Source organism: Mus musculus, chromosome 19 (assembly GCF_000001635.26).
Source record: "Mus musculus strain C57BL/6J chromosome 19, GRCm38.p6 C57BL/6J".
In the NCBI taxonomy this organism is placed as follows: Eukaryota; Metazoa; Chordata; class Mammalia; order Rodentia; family Muridae; genus Mus; species Mus musculus.
Window position 1 is genome coordinate 11,027,199 of NC_000085.6, and position 18,771 is coordinate 11,045,969.

General features: G+C 39.9%; 1 long non-coding RNA gene across 1 annotated transcript; it reads right to left on the reverse strand.

Annotated features, from left to right (window-relative positions):
• Positions 1-8,216: 8,216 nt before the first annotated feature.
• On the reverse strand, positions 8,217-8,634 carry Gm28347. The gene is made up of 2 exons (XR_386556.1): positions 8,540-8,634; positions 8,217-8,403 (listed from the first exon to the last, which is right to left on the reverse strand). It is a non-coding gene; the product is annotated as a predicted gene 28347 (long non-coding RNA).
• Between the last annotated feature and the right edge of the window lie 10,137 nt (positions 8,635-18,771).

Consider the following 18,771-nt stretch of genomic DNA (forward strand, 5'->3'; position numbering starts at 1 on the left):
GCCATTGGTGGTCTGTTCAGGAAATTTTCCCTTATGCCCATGTGTTCGAGGCTCTTCCCCATTTTCTCTTTTATTAGATTCAGTGTATATAGTTTTATGTGGAGGGCCTCGATCCACTTGGACTTGATCTTTATACAGGGAGCTAAGAATGGGTCAATTTGCATTTTTCTGTGTGTTGACCGACAACTGAACAAGCACCATTTGTTGAAAATGCTGTTTTCCCCCCCCACTGGATGGTTTTAGCTCCTTTTCAAAGATCAAGTGGCCATAGGTGTGTGGGGTCATTTCTGGGTATTCAAGTCCATTGATCTACCTGCCTGTAACTGTACCAATACCATACAGTTTTTATCACTATTGCTCTGTAGTACAGCTTGAGGTCAGGGATGGTGATTTCCTTAGAAGTTTTTATATTGTTGAGAATAGTTTTCGAGATCCTGGGCTTTTTGTTATTCCAAATAATTTTGAAAATTGCTCTTTCAAACTCTATGAAGAATTGAGTTGGAATTTTGATGGGGATTCCTTTGAGTGTGTAGATTGCTTTCAACAAGATGGCCATTTTTACTATATTAATCCTGCCAATCCATGAGCAGGGGAGATCTTTCTGTCCTCAGAGGTCTTCTATGATTTCTTTCTTCAGAGACTTGAAGTGCTTGTCATACAGATCTTTCATTTGTTTGGTTAGAGTCACTCCAAGATATTGTATATTGTTTGTGACTATTGTGAAGGGTATAATTTACCTAATTTCTTTCTCAGCCTGTTTATCCTTTGAGTATAGGAAGGCTACCGATTTGTTTGAATTAATTTTATATCCAGCCATTTTGCTGAAGTTGTTTATCAGGTTTAGGAGTTCTCTGATGGAATTTTATACTATCATATTGGCAAATAGTGATATTTTGACTTCTTTCTTTCCAATTGGTATCCCTTTGACCTCCTTTTGTTGTCTAGATAGAACTTCAAGTACTATATTGAATAGATAGGGAGAGAGTGGGCAGCCTTGTTTAGTTCCTGATTTTAGTGGGATTACTTCAAGTTTCTCTCCATTTAGTTTGATATTGGCCACTGGTTTGCTGTATATTGCTTTTACTATGTTTAGGTATGGGCCTTGAATTCCTGATCTTTCTAAGACTTTTATCATGATTGGATTTTGTCAAATGCTTTTTCAGCATCTAATGACATGATCATGTGGATTTTTTCTTTGAGTTTGTTTATATAGTGGATTATGTTGATGGATTTTAAACCATCCCTGCATCCCTGAGATGAAGCCTACTTGATTGTGGTGAATAATTGTTTTGATGTGTTCTTGGATTTGGTTTGCAAGAATTTTATTGAGTATTTTTGCATCTATATTAATAAGGAAAATTGGTCTAAAAATTGAGTCTTTGTGTGGTTTTGGTTTCAGTGCAACTGTGGTTTCATAGAATGATTTTGGTAGTGTTCCTTCTGTTTCTTTTTTGTGGAATAGTTCAAAGATTATTGGTATTAGGTCTTCTTTGAAGGTCTGATAGAATTCTGCACTAAGCCCATTTGGTCCTGGGCTTTTTTTTTTTTTTTTGGTTGGGAGACTTTTAATGACTGCTTCTATTTCTTTAGGGGTTATGGGACAGTTTAGGTTATTTATCTGATCCTGATTTAACTTTAGTATTTGGTATCTGTCTAGAAAATTGTCCATTTCATCCAGATTTTCCAGTTTTATTGAACGTAGGCTTTTGTAGTAGGATCTGATGATTTTTAAAATTTCCTCAGTTTCTATTGCTATATCTCCCTTTTCATTTCTGATTTTGTTAATTTGGATACTGTCTCTGTGCCCTCTGGTTAGTCTATCTTGTTGATTTTCTCAAAGAACCAGCTCCTGGTTGTGTTGACTCTTTGTATAGTTCTTGTTTCTACTTGGTTGATTTCAGCCCTGAGTTTGATTATTTCCTGCCATCTACTCTTGGGTGTTATATTAGTTAGGGTTTTACTGCTGTTAACAGACACCATGACCAAGGCAAGTCTTATGAAAAAAAAACCAACATTTAATTGGGCCTGGCTTACAGATTCAGAGGTTCAGTCCATTATCATCAAGGTGGGAGCATGGCAACATACAGGCAGGCATGGTGCGGGAGGAGCTGAGAATTCTATGTCTTCATCCAAAGGCTGCTAGTGGAAGACTGACTTCCAGGCACCTAGGGTGGGAGTATTAAGCTCACACCCACAGTGACACACCTACTCCAACAAGGGCACACCTATTCCAACAAGGGCACACCTCCAAATGGTGCCACTCCCTGGTGTAAGAATATACAAACCATCACAGGTGTATTTGCTTCTTTTTGTTTTAGAGCTTTCAGACGTACTGTCAAGCTGCTAGTGTATGCTCTCTCCAGTTTCTTTTTGGAGGCACTCAGAACTCTGAGTTTTCCTCTTAGCACTGCTTTCATTGTGTCCCAAAAGTTTGGGTTTGTTGTACCTTCATTTTCATTGAATTCTAAAAAGTTTTTAATGTCTTTCTTTATTTCTTCCTTGACCAAGTTATCATTGAGTAGGGCATTGTTCATGTGTATGTGGGCTTTTTTGTTTTTGTTGTTATTGAAGAGCAGCCTTAGTCTGTGGTGATCTGATAGGATGTATGGGATTGCTTCAATCTTCTTGTATCTGTTGAGACCTGTTTTGTGACCGATTATGTGGTCAGTTTTGGAGAAGGTACCATGAGGTGCTGAGAAGACGGTATATTCTTTTGTTTTAGGATGAAATGTTCTATTGATATCTGTTAAATCCATTTGGTTCATAACTTCTGTTAGTTTCACTGTGTCTCTGTTTAGTTTCTGTTTTCATGATCTGTCCATTGATGAGAGTGGGGTGTTAAAGTCTCCCACTATTATTGTGTGAGGTGCAATGTGTGCTTTAAGGTTTTGTAAAGTTTCTTTTATGAATGTAGGTGCCCTTACATTTGAGGAGCATAGATGTTCAGAATTGAGAGTTCTCCTTGGTAGATTTTTCCTTTGATGAGAATGAAGTGTCCTTTATCTTTTTGATAACTTTTGGTTGAAAGTCGATTTATTCAATATTAGAATGGCTACTCCATCTTGTTTCTTGGGACCATTTGCTTGGAAAAAAATTTTCCAGTCCTTTACTCTGAGGGAGTGTCAGTCTTTGTCACTTAGGTGTGTTTCCTGTGTGAAGCAAAATGCTGGGTCCTGTTTTTGTGTCCAGTCTGTTAGTCTATGTCTTTTTATTGGGGGATTGAGTTTATTGATGTTAAGAGATATTAAGAAATAGTGATTGTTACTTCCTGTTTTTTTTTTTTTTGTTGTTGTTGTTGTTGCTGTTAGAGGTAGAATTACATTTGTGTGGCTATCTTCTTTTGGGTTTGTTGAAAGATTACTTTCTTGCTTTTTCCAGGGTGTAGTTTCCTTCCTTGTGTTGGAGTTTCCTTTGTATGGCTGGATTTGTGACAAGATGCTGTGTAAATTTGGTTTTGTCATGGAATATCTTGGTTTCTCTATATATGTTAATTGAGAGTTTTGCTGGGTATAGTACCCTGGACTGGCATTTGTGTTTTCTTAGGGTCTATACGACATCTGCCCAGGATCTTCTAGCTTTCATAATCTCTGAGAAACCTGGTGTAATTTTGATAGGTCTGCTTTTATATGTTACTTGACCTTTTCCCCTTACTTCTTTTAATATTCTTTCTTTGTTTTGTGCATTTGGTGTTTTGACTATTATGTGATGGCAAGAATTTTTTTTCTGGTCCAATCTATTTAGAGTTCTGTAGGCTTCTTGTATGTTCATGGGCATCTCTTTCTTTAGGTTAGGGAAGTTTTATTCTATAACTTTGTTGACAATATTTGCTGGCCCTTTAAGTTGAAAATCTTCATTCTCATCTACTCCTATTATCCATAAGTTTGGTCTTCTCATTGTGTCCTGGATTTTCTGGATGTTTTGGGTTAGAAGCTTTTTGCATTTTCTTTGACTGTTGTGTCAATGTTTTCTATGGTATTTTCTGTACTTGAGATTCTCTCTTCTATCGCTTTTATTCTGTTGGTGATGCTTGCATCTATGACTCTTGATCTCTTTCCCAGGTTTTCTATTTCCAGAGTGGACTCCCTTTTTGATTTCTTTATTTTTTCTATTTCCATTTTCAGATCCTGGATGATTTTGTTCAATTCCTTCACCTGTATGTTTGTGTTTTCCTGTAACTCTTATTTATTTATTTAATATTTTATTTTTATTAGGTATTTATTTCATTTACATTTCCAATGCTATTCCAAAAGCCCCCCCACCCTCCCACACCCACTCCCCTACCCACCCACTCCCACCTGAAGGGAACAGGCTTCATCCATGAGGCCATGGGGAATCAGCATTCAGCCTGGGTACAGACCTTTCAGTGTAGCTGCTTTAAGGCTACATGTGGTCCTGTCAGGAACCTCTTACCCAGTGCTCTGTAAGTAATCCCAATAAACTCACTAGTTACCTGGAATGGACATTCATGAAATCTTACCTTAGTTTATCATTAGGACTTTAGAAGGAGAGGAGGAGAGGTAGACATTGATACTTCTTCTAGGAAAGAAATTGTATTTTTAAAAATTATTTTATGTGAGTAAGTGAATGTGTGTGTGTGTGTGTGTGTGTGTGTGTGTGTGTGTGTGGTGTGTTTGAGAGTATATATGTATACCACATGCACTCTGGAGCCTATGGAGTGGAAGGGTCCAAAATTTGCTGAAGAAAGACCCCAGACTCAGATAGTATACAAAACCAAAGAGCATTTATTCTTCAGAAACAACTAGAATGCTAAAGTTACCAACATTTCAGAATGGCATCACAGACAAAGACATTGGAACCCCCTTATAACAGAACTGCTTAATTGCTTCTGAGATAACAACAGACTTCTAAAACCTAGGGCACATTCAAAGGGGTTACAAAAACTATTAACTGAAGGTCATAAAGAAGATGTATACCACAGGTACAAAAGCAGGAGATAAGATATTGATCTGGTTTATCTGTATAAAACTTCAAGGACAGCTTAGTTATGGTCTTTAACTTTCCATGAACCTGTAAGCTAGTAACAAATAATTAATGTTTAGCCATATAATTATTCCTAGTGGATATGCATATGGACATTCTGTTATAAACCTCTTATTCAATTTATAACCTGAATTTATGTGCAAACGTGTAGTAAACTTTTTGCCATGTGAACACACACTCTGAAAGTTGTACAAGTGCCAAGAACAAAGGAGAGAGACAGGCCTTCCTCCTCTTCTCTTCCAGATACTTAGAGAAGTGCAATTACTTGCCAAAATAGCCTGCAGAGATAGAAAAAAGGCCTCTGTACCTAGCCTCTGGTTGATTTGCTCTGAGGTGCTATACTAGAGACTGCAGCTTCTCATCTCAGAGCAACCCAGACAATCAGATCAGCTGTAGAAGCAAAGTAGCTTATATTTAGAATGGATAGAAAATGGTTTATGGCCTAGTTTCTGAGTGGAGACAAAATGGAATAAAAAGGACTCTTCATGAGGAATTATAGATGGTTGTGAACTGCTATGTGGATGCTGGGAGTTGAATAAGAGTTCTCTTTAGAAGCAATAAGTGCTCTTAATCTGGGAATGTCTCTCTACCCATGGGCAAGAATTTTAGCAACACCATCTAGGTAAATGACTGTCACCCAGCTTCTTGAGTCAGAAACCCTGACATTGTTCTCAATACCTTTCTCAGGTCTTTGTACAGAGATTGGTGTACCTATTAAGTCCCAGAAATCTTGCCTCTAAACCATGTCTCAACTCTTTCTGAGTTTTTCTTTACCATCCTTTAGTCTAGACAGAAATCCAACGGATGCTTTCTGAATACCATCATTCTTGTTGTATCCCTGTACCTGGACTATATGTCTTAATTTTTCTAGGAGGAAACCTCGATCATGGTCATCAGGAAAAGAATAGGGATCAGGGCAGGTGTGAATCATAGTCCTTCCTTTTACATTGTGAAATTGTTGAATTGGAGCAGAATGACTCTGGTACAGCAAGGATAGGGATGTTATCATCAATATTGTTGGCACTGATCTTCCATGTTAGAGAACTTTTTATGGAAAAGATTCGATAAAAAATATTTTAAACTTTTTTGGGTTGTATGGTCTCTGTTCTGGTGTGACAGCTTCAAACATCAACTTGACATACCAAGAATCACCCACAAAGAGAATTTCAGTGAAGAGTTGACTACATTGGGTGGCTTATGGGCATGCCTTTGGATAATTGTCTTAATTAAACTAATTGAAATGAGAAGACCCCGTCACTGTAGACAGTAACATTCCCTCAGCAAGAGTTCCTGAACCACACAAGAGTAGAGCTGAAAACAAGCAAACAAAGGAGTGAGAATAGCACATTAATTTCTCTCTGCTCTTGACTGTGGATGATCTATGATCAGATGCTTCAAATTTCTGCTGCCTCAGTTTCTCTACAATAATGGACGGTACACTGGAATTGTTGGCTAAAATAACATCTATTCCCCTAAGTATTTTTTTTTTCTGGATTCTAGTTCTGGGGTATAGTTCATTATGACAAAAAAGTCAAGGCAGCAGGAGCCCAACGTCACATCACAACCACAGTCAGGAAGGAGACAGTGATGGATGCTCTGCTCAGTTCCCTTTTGAAATAGAGCCAGGAGGAGTATATGGGAAGATTTGGAGGGAGGAAAGGAAAGTGAACAGTGATACAATTATATTATAATCTCAATAATAAGAACTAATTAAGAAATCTGGCTTATTATGAAATGCCACCTTAAACTATGTAATAGAAGACTTGATAAACAATTTTGTATTATATGGTGATAAGATAGTGAGTGTGATTGTTTTTCTCAGTTGCAAGCTTGATGAGATCCAGAATCACCTGGGAGATACCTCAGGGCTCTGGGAATGCCTGTGGAATAATATGTTGTAGACTAATTGGTATAGGAAGACCTAAGTAGTTTTTGTCAGGCATTTTTATCATAGCAACAGTAATGAAATGAGGACTCCTGGTATTGGACTCTGCTGTTGTATTAAAAAGGGAGCTAGGAAAAAAATCAATGGTTGCAGCTGTGATACAATAAAATTATTTGTAAAAACAGATGTGCTAAGTTTTCCTTCAAACTTTAGTCTTGTACCTATATCCAGGATCAAGGGAGATCCTGGAATCTTTGAGTCACATGGCTTGGTGGAAGGTCTTTAGGTCATTTGTTGCAATAAGTACCCCTTATAAGAGGGTAGTGTAAGCCCTTGGTGGTGTCCTGTGCCCTAGACTTCTCTAACCTTACAGGGGAAATAAAAGCCCAATATCAGGCCACAAAACCCCATCAATTCCTAGCTTGCCCCAAGATCAGGCCACAAAATCTCTCTAATCCCAAGCCACCCTGGATAGCTCCAACCCATCAAAAGCCCTATATAAAGTCCTATATAACTGCCTTCTGCTCAGTTCTTTGCTACTTCTCACACAAGCAGAGGCAGCTACCATCTTGTGTCTTTCCCAATGAATCTCTGGTGTGAAGTTTGTTGAGTCATGGTGTGACTTTGTGGTATTTCTTGGCTTTCAACGGTAAGGATACCTTTTCCTTCATAGCTGTAAGGCTTTCACTGGGGAAATACCTCCACTGGGGAAGCCTTCCTTCAGAGCTGTAACACTCACAGGTAGTTATGAAAAGAGCAAGTCTGGTCCTACCCAGCCTCCTCTGTTCCTGGATGGACAAACTGTGGCTCATCTTAATGAGAGGTTCCATACTACCGTCTTCCCTTTGTTAAAATGTTCTCCCTAGAACTGGGGCAATGGAGTGTTATGCTTTTGAATCTTCAAATTGTGAGCAAAATAGATTTCTCTTCCTCACAACTAGGTTGTGACACAGTGATAAACAGCCAACTAATATATGAAGTATCTGCTTTGTAAAGCCTCAAATTCTTTGAGATCAAGGACAATGTGTTTTTCACAAAGTTTACTTAACTCCTGCCCTGAAAAGAGCTTTTAACATATCAAATAAGCATTCAATACATAGTTATTAAGTAAATAAATGATTGTAGAAAATCACAGTTGTAGATAATTGATCTTCCAACCCACAAACTCAGGCTAGGGGAATACATACATGAATACAGTAAGACTTATAGATACCCACAAAACAAAGCAATAAATGCCCTGGGGAGAAATTTTGGTTAAAATACACATTAAATTCCTATGTATTCAATAAACTATGATTTATCAAACTGAATCAAATCACAAGATTCAGGGTGCAAGCAATGGGTAAGATATTTCTTTATTTGTTAGAAAAGGGAGACCTTGGTTTAGGAAAGCCCAGAAGGTGGAGGACTTCTTTGGGTTCCCGTGAAAGACACTCTTTAGATTTGCTTAATTACATGGTAGATTTCATTTGGATTTTGTTGAATGCTGTTTGGATGTTTTCTGGGCTCCCATATCCCTGGAAAATACAGACACAAGGTGGAACACTAAGTGACAGGAGGATAGTCACACTTAGAGGGCTTAGACATTGTGTGACTCTGTTTCTGAACAGGGTATGGGAAACCTTGTTCAGACTTCCTCTAAATGCCACTTACCTATTGTCATCTTTAGGGCTGTTCATGTACTTGAAAAGTCTTCTAATACCTTCATACAAGACAGCTACCAGACCAAGAACAGCTGCTAATGGGATCTAGGAGCAGAATAAACAGAGAGGACCTGACAACAAGTTTGGACACCAAAAAATTCAATTTTGAAATTAGCTTAATCATGGACTGTCTCTATGGCTTTGGGAAGTCCCCCATTGTCTCTCTGTCTTTAAGAGGATCCTGTGTGGATGCAAAAGGGTTTTTTATTTTACCCCTCACCATCAGTGATCCTCTAAGGAGGAGGTGTCATTACCCAGGCAAATGCTTTGGTTGTTTGCCCAGGTTGAGAGGTGTGGTCTGGAGTTGGTGAGACAGTGAAAGTGCTCTGTGTTGGTAGTGAACAGTGTTTGTACTGGGTATAAGAACACAGAAGAAAGTGAGTTAGAGGGGAAAAGAGGTCTGAGTGTCACGAGTGAAGAAGAGGTCTGTGGAAAAAGCCTCCTGGCAGAATGGAGACTATCTTCAGTGATGAGTAGTTTTACTGGCCCTGATGTACACTTCTACTGTTTCTCTGAGCCACCAGATAAAGCCAGGCTCTGAGACAATCTGCTCACCTAGGAAAGAAGTCAGGAGCCATTGATGCAAGAATAACCAATAGAATACAAGAGATAGAAGGGAGAATCTCAGGTGCAGAAGATAACATAGAAAACATTGACAAAACAATCAAAGAAAACGTGAAAAGCAAAAAGATCTTAACTCCAAACATCCAGGAAATCCAGGACACAATGAGAAGACCAAACCTAAGGATAATAGATATAGATGAGAAGGAAGATTTCCAACTTAAAGGGCCACTAAATATCTTCAACAAAATTATAGAAGAAAACTTCCCAAACCTAAAGAAAGAAATGCCCATGAATATACAAGAAGCCTACAGAATTCCAAATACGTTGGACCAGAAAAAAAAAATTCCTCCCATCACATAATAATCAAAACACCAAATGCACAAAACATAGAAAGGATATTAAAAGCAGAAAGGGAAAAGGTCAAGTAACATATAAAAGCAGACCTATCAGAACTAAACCTGACTTCTCCCCAGAGACTATGAAAGCCAGAAGATCCTGGGAAGATATCATACAGACCCTAAGAGAACACAAATGCCAGCCCAGACTACTATACCCAGCAAAATTCTCAATTACCATAGATGGAGAAACCAAGTTATTCTGTGACAAAAGCAAATTTACACAATATCTTTCCACAAATCCAGCCATTCAAAGGATAATAAAGGGAAAAACTCCAACATAAGGAGGGGAACTAAGCTCAAGAAAAAGGAAGAAAGTAATCTTTCAACAAACCTAAAGAAGATAGCCACATGAACACAATTCCAACTCTAGCAACAAAAATAACAGGAAGCAGCAACGACTTTTCCTTAATATCTCTTAATATCAATGGACTCAATTCCCCAATAAAAAGACATAGACTAACAGACTGGATAAAAAAACAGGACCTAACTTTTTGCTGCATACAGGAAACCCACTTCAGGGACAAAGAGAGATACTACCTTAGAGTAAAAGGCTGGAAAACAATTTTCTAAGCAAATGATCCCAAGAAACAAGCTGGAGTAGCCATTCTAATATTGAGTAAAATCGACTTTCAACCTAAAGTTCTCAAAAAAGATGAGGGACACTTACTCATCAAAGGTAAAATCTTCTAAGATGAACTCTCAATTCTGAAAATTTATGCTCCAAATGCAAGGGCATCCACATTAATTAAAGAAACTTTGCTAAAACTCAAAGCACACATTGTACCTCACACAATAATAGTGGGAGACTTTAGCACCCCACTGTCTTCAATGGACAGATCCTGGAAACAGAAACTAAACAGAGGCACAGTGAAACTAACAGAAATTATGAAAAACAAAAAAGGATTTAACAGATGCCTGCTGATCTTCTCTTTGGGTTTTTATATAAAGTTTGAGAATGTCAGTTTCACTTTCCCTTTGAACTGCTTTGGGACAACTATTTGCTAAACAGGAGTGGACTGAAAAACCCCCAGTCTGAGATAAGCTTGCACAATTAGTTGACCTATTCCACAAACAAACAGGAAGATTTGCAAACACAGTCCCAAGCAGCTTTTTCCCACTTGGGAAATTCTTTGCTTGGAACACAGTACAGTGTTGCCTGAGACAACTGCTTCATCCTTGGCTATGGAAATAAGAAGATGTGATATTTCAATGCCTTAAAGCAAATGCTGATTTTTTTTGTAAGAGTAACAGGAGTACATGGGTCAGTGGATATTCTTCAGGGCTCTCTAGGGTGTGGCTTCAGGCAGAACACCATACTCTCATCAATGGATAGATCCTGGAAACAGAAACTAAACAGAGACACAGTGAAACTAATAGAAGTTATGAAACAAATGGATTTAACAGATATCTATAGGACATTTCATCCTAAAACAAAAGGATATACCTTCTTCTAAGTACCTCATGGTACCTTCTCCAAAATTGACCATATAATCCATCACCAAACAGGCCTTAGCAGATGTAAAAACATTGAAATAATCCCATGCACCCTATCAGATCACCATTTACTAAGGCTGATCTTCAATAACAACATAAATAATAGAAGACCCACATACATGTGGAAGCTGAACAACAATCTACTTAATGATAACTTGGTCAAGGAAGAAATAAAGAAAGAATTAAAGACGTTTTAGAGTTTAATGAAAATGAAGCCAGAACATACCCAAACTTATGGGACACAATGAAAGTAGTCCTAAGAGGAAAACTCATAGCTCTGAGTGCCTCCAAAAAGAAGCTGGAGTGAGCATACACTAGCAGCTTGACAGCACACCTGAAAGCTCTAGAACAAAAGGAAGCAAATTCACCCAAGAGGAGTAGACAGCCCCATATCCCCTAAAGAAGTAGAAACAGTCATTAATAGTTTTCCAACAACAACAAAAAAAAGGAAATGGAGGGGAAGTGTCTGCCCGGCTCAGGAGGGCTTCTTTGCCTGAGCATCTGCGGGAGACATCTTGGTTCCAGGACTCCACAGAGACTAGTCTGCACAGGTGAGAGTGTGGACTACAGAAGCTAACAGCTTCTGGGACAGGCGGGAGCCACAGAACTACTGAGGCAGCCCCCTTTTCGGGCTCCAGACACCTGGGCACCTTCCCTGCCAGAGGATAGGTGTCTGCCCGGCCTGGGAAGGCTTTGCCTGAGCATCTGTGGGAGACATCTTGGTTCCGGGACTCCACCGAGACTAGTCTGCACAGGTGAGAGTGTGGACTACAGAAGCTAACAGCTCCTGTGACAGGCCGAAGCAATACAGCTTCTGGGACAGTTCTGTTTTGCGCCTTCATCTTCGGCCAGGAGGGAGGTCCGAATGCCAGATATTTGTGCACCTTCCCTGTAAGAGGAGAGCTTGCCTGCAGAGAGTGCTCTGACCACTGAAACTCAGAGGAGAGAGCTAGTCTCCCAGGTCTGCTGATAGAGGCTAACAGAATCATGAGAGGAACAATCTCTAACCAGAGACAACTATAACAACTAACTCCAGAGATTACCAGATGGCAAAAGGCAAACGTAAGAATCTTACTAACAGAAACCAAGATCACTCACCATCATCAGAACCCAGCACTCCCACCTCGCCCAGTCCAGGGCACCCCAACACACCCGAAAAGCTAGACCCGGATTTAAAAGCATATCTCATGATGATGGTAGAGGACATCAAGAAGGACTTTAATAACTTACTTAAAGAAATACAGGAGAACACTGCTAAACAGGTAGAAGACCTTAAAGAGGAAGCACAAAAATCCCTTAAAGAATTGCAGAAAAACACGACCAGGTGATGGAATTGAATAAAAACATCCAAGACCTAAAAAGGGAAGTAGAGACAATAAAGAAAACCCAAAGTGAGGCAACACTGGAGATAGAAATCCTAGGAAAGAAATCTGGAACCATAGATGCGAGCATCAGCAACAGAATACAAGAGATGGAAGAGAGAATCTCAGGTGCAGAAGATTCCATAGAGAACATCGGCACAACAATCAAAGAAAATGGAAAATGCAAAAAGATCCTAACTCAAAACATCCAGGAAATCCAGGACACAATGAGAAGACCAAACCTACGGATAATAGGAGTAGATGAGAATGAAGATTTTCAACCGAAAGGACCAGCAAATATCTTTAACAAAATTATAGAAGAAAACTTCCCAAACCTAAAGAAAGACATGCCCATGAACATACAAGAAGCCTACAGAACTCCAAATAGACTGGACCAGAAAAGAAATTCCTCCTGACACATAATAATCAGAACAACAAATGCACTAAATAAAGATAGAATATCAAAAGCAGTAAGGGAAAAAGGTCAAGTAACATATAAAGGCAAGCCTATCAGAATTACACCAGATTTTTCACCAGAGACTATGAAAGCCAGAAGAGCCTGGACAGATGTTATACAGACACTAAGAGAACACAAATGCCAGCCCAGGCTACTATACCCAGCCAAACTTTCAATTACCTTAGATGGAGAAAAAAAATATTCCATGACAGAACCAAATTCACATATCTTTCCACGTATCCTGCCCTTCAAAGAATAATAACAGAAAAAAACCAATACAAGGACGGAAACCACGTCCTAGAAAAAGCAAGAATGTAATCCCTCAACAAATCTAAAAGAAGACAGCCACAAGAACAGAATGCCAACTTTAACAACAAAAATAATAGGAAGCAACAATTACTTTTCCTTATTATCTCTTATTATCAATGGACTCAACTCCCCAATAAAAAGACATAGACTAACAGTCTGGCTGCACAAACAGTACCCAACATTTTGCTGCTTACAGGAAACCCATCTCAGGGAAAAAGACACACACTACCTCAGAATGAAAGGCTGGAAAACAATTTTCCAAGTAAATGGTCTGAAGAAACAAGCTGGACTAGCCATTCTAATATCTAATAAAATCGACTTCAAACCTAAAGTCATCAAAAAAGACAAGGAGGGGCACTTCATACTCATCAAAGGTAAAATCCTCCAAGAGGAACTCTCAATTCTGAATATCTACGCTCCAAATGCAAGGGCAGCCACATTCATTAAAGAAACTTTAGTAAAGCTCATAATACACATTGCACCTCACACAATAATAGTGGGAGACTTCAACACACCACTTTCAACAATGGACAGATCATGGAAACAGAAACTAAACAAGGACACAGTGAAACTAACAGAAGTTATGAAACAAATGGATCTAACAGATATCTACAGAACATTTTATCCTAAAACAAAAGGATATACCTTCTTCTCAGCACCTCATGGTACCTTCTACAAAACTGACCACATAATTAGTCACAAAACAAGCCTCAACAGATACAAAAATATTGAAATTGTCCCATGCATCCTATCAGATCACCATGGGCTAAGGCTTATCTTCAATAAAAAAATAAATAATAGAAAGCCAACATTCACGTGGAAACTGAACAACACTCTTCTCAATGATACCTTGGTCTAAGAAGGAATAAAGAAAGAAATTAAGGACTTTTTGGAGTTTAATGAAAATGGAGCCACAACATACCCAAACTTATGGGACACAATGAAAGCATTTCTAAGAGGAAAACTCATAGCTCTGAGTGCCTCCAAAAAGAAACTAGAGAGAGCACACATTAGCAGCTTGACAACACACCTAAAAGCTCTAGAACAACAGGAAGCAAATTCACCCAAGAGGAGTAGATGGCAGGAAATAATCAAACTCAGGGGTGAAATCAACCAAGTGGAAACAAGAAGAACTATTCAAAGAATCAACCAAACGAGGAGCTGGTTCTTTGAGAAAATCAACAAGATAGATATACCCTTAGCCAGACTCACTAGAGGGCACAGGAAAAGCATCCTAATTAACAAAATCATAAGTGAAAAGGGAGACATAACAACAGATCCTGAAGAAATCCAAAACACCATCAGATCCTTCTACAAAAGGCTATACTCAACAAAACTGGAGAACCTGGATGAAATGGACAAGTTTCTAGACAGATACCAGGTACCAAAGTTAAATCAAGATCAGGTTAATGATCTAAACAGTCCTATATCCCCTAAAGAAATAGAAGCAGTCATTAATAGTATCCCAACCAAAAAAAGCCCAGGACCAGATGGGTTTAGTGCAGAGTTCTATCAGACCTTCAAAGAAGATCTAATCCCAGTTCTTCACAAACTATTCCACAAAATAGAAACAGAAGGTACTCTACCCAACTCATTCTATGAAGCCACAATTACTCTGATACCTAAACCACAGAAAGACCCAACAAAGATAGAGAACTTCAGACCAATTTCCCTTATGAATATTGATGCAAAAATCCTCAATAAAGTTCTTGCTAACCGAATCCAAGAACACATCAAAACAATCATCCATCCTGACCAAGTAGGTTTCATCCCAGGGATGCAGGGATGGTTCAATATTCGGAAATCCATCAACGTGATCCATTATATAAACAAACTCAAAGACAAAAACCACATGATCATCTCATTAGATGCTGAGAAAGCATTTGACAAAATCCAACACCCATTCATGATAAAAGTCTTGGAAAGAACAGGAATTCAAGGCCCATACCTAAACATGATAAAAGAAATCTATAGCAAATCAGTAGCCAACATCAAAGTAAATGGTGAGAAGCTAGAAGCATTCCCACTAAAATCAAGGAGTAGACAAGGATGTCCACTCTCTCCCTACCTATTCAACATTGTACTTGAAGTCCTAGCCAGAGCAATTCGACAACAAAAGGAGATCAAGGGGATACAAATTGGAAAGGAAGAAGTCAAAATATCACTTTTTGCAGATGATAGGATAGTATATATAAGTGACCCTAAAAATTCCACCAGAGAACTCCTAAGCCTGATAAACAGCGTCAATGAAGTAGCTGGACATAAAATTAACTCAAACAAGTCAATGGCCTTTCTGTACACAAAGGATAAATAGGCTGAGAAAGAAATTAGGGAAACAACACCCTTCTCAATAGTCACAAATAATGTAAAATACCTTGGCATGACTTTAACTAAGGAAGTGAAAGATCTGTATGATAAGAACTTCAAGTCTCTGAAGAAAGAAATTAAAGAAGATTTCAGAAGATGGAAAGATCTCCCATGCTCATGGATTGGCAGGATCAATATAGTAAAAGTGGCTCTCTTGCCAAAAGCAATCTACAGATTCAATGCAATCCCCATCAAAATTCCAACTCAATTCTTCAACGAATTAGAAAGGGCAATGGGCAGATTCATCAGGAATAACAAAAAACCTAGGAGAGCAAAAACTTCTCAAGGATAAAAGAACCTCTGGTGGAATCACCATGCCTGGCCTAAAGCTGTACTACAGAGCAATTGTGATAAAAACTGCATGGTACTGGTATAGAGACAGACAAGTAGACCAATGGAAAAGAACTGAAGACCGAGAAGTGAACCCACACACCTATGGTCACTTGATCTTTGACAAGGGAGCAAAAACCATCCAGTGGAAGAAAGACAGCATCTTCAACAAATGGTGCTGGCACAACTGGCGGTTAACATGTAGAAGAATTCGAATTGATCCATTTCTATCTCTTTGTACTAAGGTCAAGTCTAAGTGGATTAAGGAACTCCACATAAAACCAGAGACACTGAAACTTATTGAGGAGAAAGTAGGGAAAATCCTCGAAGATATGGGTACAGGGGAAAAATTCCTGAATAGAAGAGCAATGGATTGTACTGTAGATCGAGAATTGACAAATGGGACCTCATAAAATTGCAAAGCTTCTGCAAGGCAAAAGACACCATCAATAATTCAAACTTAGAATACCCAAGATATAAGATACAATTTGCTAAACGCATGAAACTCAAGAACAACAAAGATCAAACTGTGGACACTTTGCCCCTTCTTAGAATTGGGAACAAAACACCCATGGAAGGAGTTACAGAGACAAAGTTTGGAGCTGAGACGAAAAGATGGACCATCTAGAAACAGCCATATCCGGGTTCCATCCCATATTCAGCTTCCACCATTGCATACACTAGCAAGATTTTGGTAAAAGGACCCAGATATGGCTGTGTCTTGTGAGACTATGCCGGGGCCTGGCAAACACAGTAGTGGATGCTCACAGTCAGCTATTGGATGGATCACAGGGCCCCCAATGGAGGAGCTAGGGAAAGTACTCAAGGAGTTGAAGGGATCTGCAATCCTATAGGTGGAACAACAATATGAACTAACCAATAACCCCCCTGGAGCTCGTGTCTCTAGCTGCATATGAATCAGGTGATGGCCTAGTCGGCCATCAGTTGAAAGAGAGGCCCATTGGTCGTGCAAAGTTTATATGCCCCAGTACAGGGGAAAGCCAGGGCCAAGAAGTGGGAGTGGGTGGGTAGGGGAGTGGGTGGTGGAGCGTGTGGGGGACTTTTGGGATAGCATTGAAAATGTAATTGAAATAAATACCCAATTGAAAAAAGAAATAAGCGCTATTTATTTATGAAAATTTTATTTATTTCTATTTTATGTGTACAAGCATTTGCCCAACTGTATGTCTGTGCACCATGGGCATACAGTGTTCTTGGAGGCCAAAAGAAGGCATTGATCTTCCTGAGACTGAGTTACATATAGGCTGTCGTGAGTTGCCATGCAGATGCTGGAAATCAAACCTGGGTCCTCTGGAAGAGCAGCCTGTGCTCTTAACTATTAAGCCATCTCTCCAGCTCCATCTTCTACTTTTGAAGCAAAATGTAGAAGCTTTTCGCCGAAGGATAAGCCTACAACATTTACAAAAAATAAAAATAAAAAACACCTCATAAATTTATTGAACAGTGCCAGTTATTACAGCTACTTTTATTGATTTACAAGCTTATGCTATATATACAACAAAAGGATATAATAAGACTGGGATTTTTGCCTGGATTCCAAATGACAGGCAAAGCAGGCAAAAAAATTGAAATATAAACAACAGTAAACAAATATGTATCTATCTATATTTTAGCAAAACATCTCAGTATAAATCTCTGGTGTACTACAGAAAGATGGAATGCCATCAATTAAGTCACATATGTAAGTTAAAATGTCAGAGGACGACAGGCAGCAACTTATGGTTCAGATTGTCTTGTATTTTTCCCGGGTTTCCAACAGACATATACTGTACAGGGTGCACACGTAAGTTCTTAAACAGCCACCGTATGCACTCATTAGACACTTCAAGAGTCAAGCAGTTTAACAGCTGCCTTTCCTAGTATCTTCATGCTTTGCCAGTCCCGGTAGCAAAATTAGATGTTATAATCCCAAAAGGAATAATAGTGTTAACAACAAAATGTATTACTGGGGGCGATAACCGAGGGAAAAGAAAGAGGGAGAGCCGCCGCCAGAGCGCAGAGAGGCCTGCAGGCGGCGCCCGACGGGCAGGCGGCGGTCGGGCCAGAGTCTTCCCCAGCAGGGCTGTGCTGTGAGCTGTGAGCCCTACGCCGCCGCGCCCCTGGCGCATGGCCGGGGCGGGGCGGGGCGGGGCGGGGCGGGGCGGGGCGGGAGATCCAGGAGGTTGCGGCCCCGGGCTGCCCGCTGAGCTTGGGCGGGGCGCTGGCTGAGTGCTCTGTGGCTCGGTGGTCCTGCCCAGGGAGAGCTTCAGGGAAGGCGGCAGGGACGCATGGCTCGCCACCATGGACGACAAGGCCTTCACCAAGAAGTTGGACTAGTGGGGTGGAGCAGCTGAACTAGTGTAAGCAACTGAAGGAGAACCAAGTGCAGATTCTGTGCGCGAAGGCTAGGCATCGATGTATAAATACAATACACCACTAGGAATCATTTAATTAAAATTTTTTGCCAGTCGTGTTTGGTTCTACCCTAGGTCTCTGGGCTGTCCGGCCTCAGGGTCCTGCTCATCAAGGCAGTGTTAAACATGGTGTGGGTCTAATAGTGTGGGTGTCAAGTTGGCCACTCCCACCAGTTCTGTTACCCCAGCACATCTTGCAGGCAGGACAGATTGTAGATTGAGGGTTTTGTGGCTGGGTTGGTATTACAGTCCCATTACTGGAAGCCTGGCCTGGTTACAGAAGATGAACAGTTCAGGTTTCCTGTCCTCCACTACTAGGAGTCTTCAATAGTTTCCACGACATGAGGTTCCCACATCCCTGCCAAGTGCTCTCCAGTTCCTGTCTTCTCTCCCTGTATTTTTCCCCTTCATCCTTCTTCCCCAGCCCAATCCCTCCTATCCCCATCTTCACCACCCTCAGCCTACCCGCAGAATCTAGTCTATTTCCC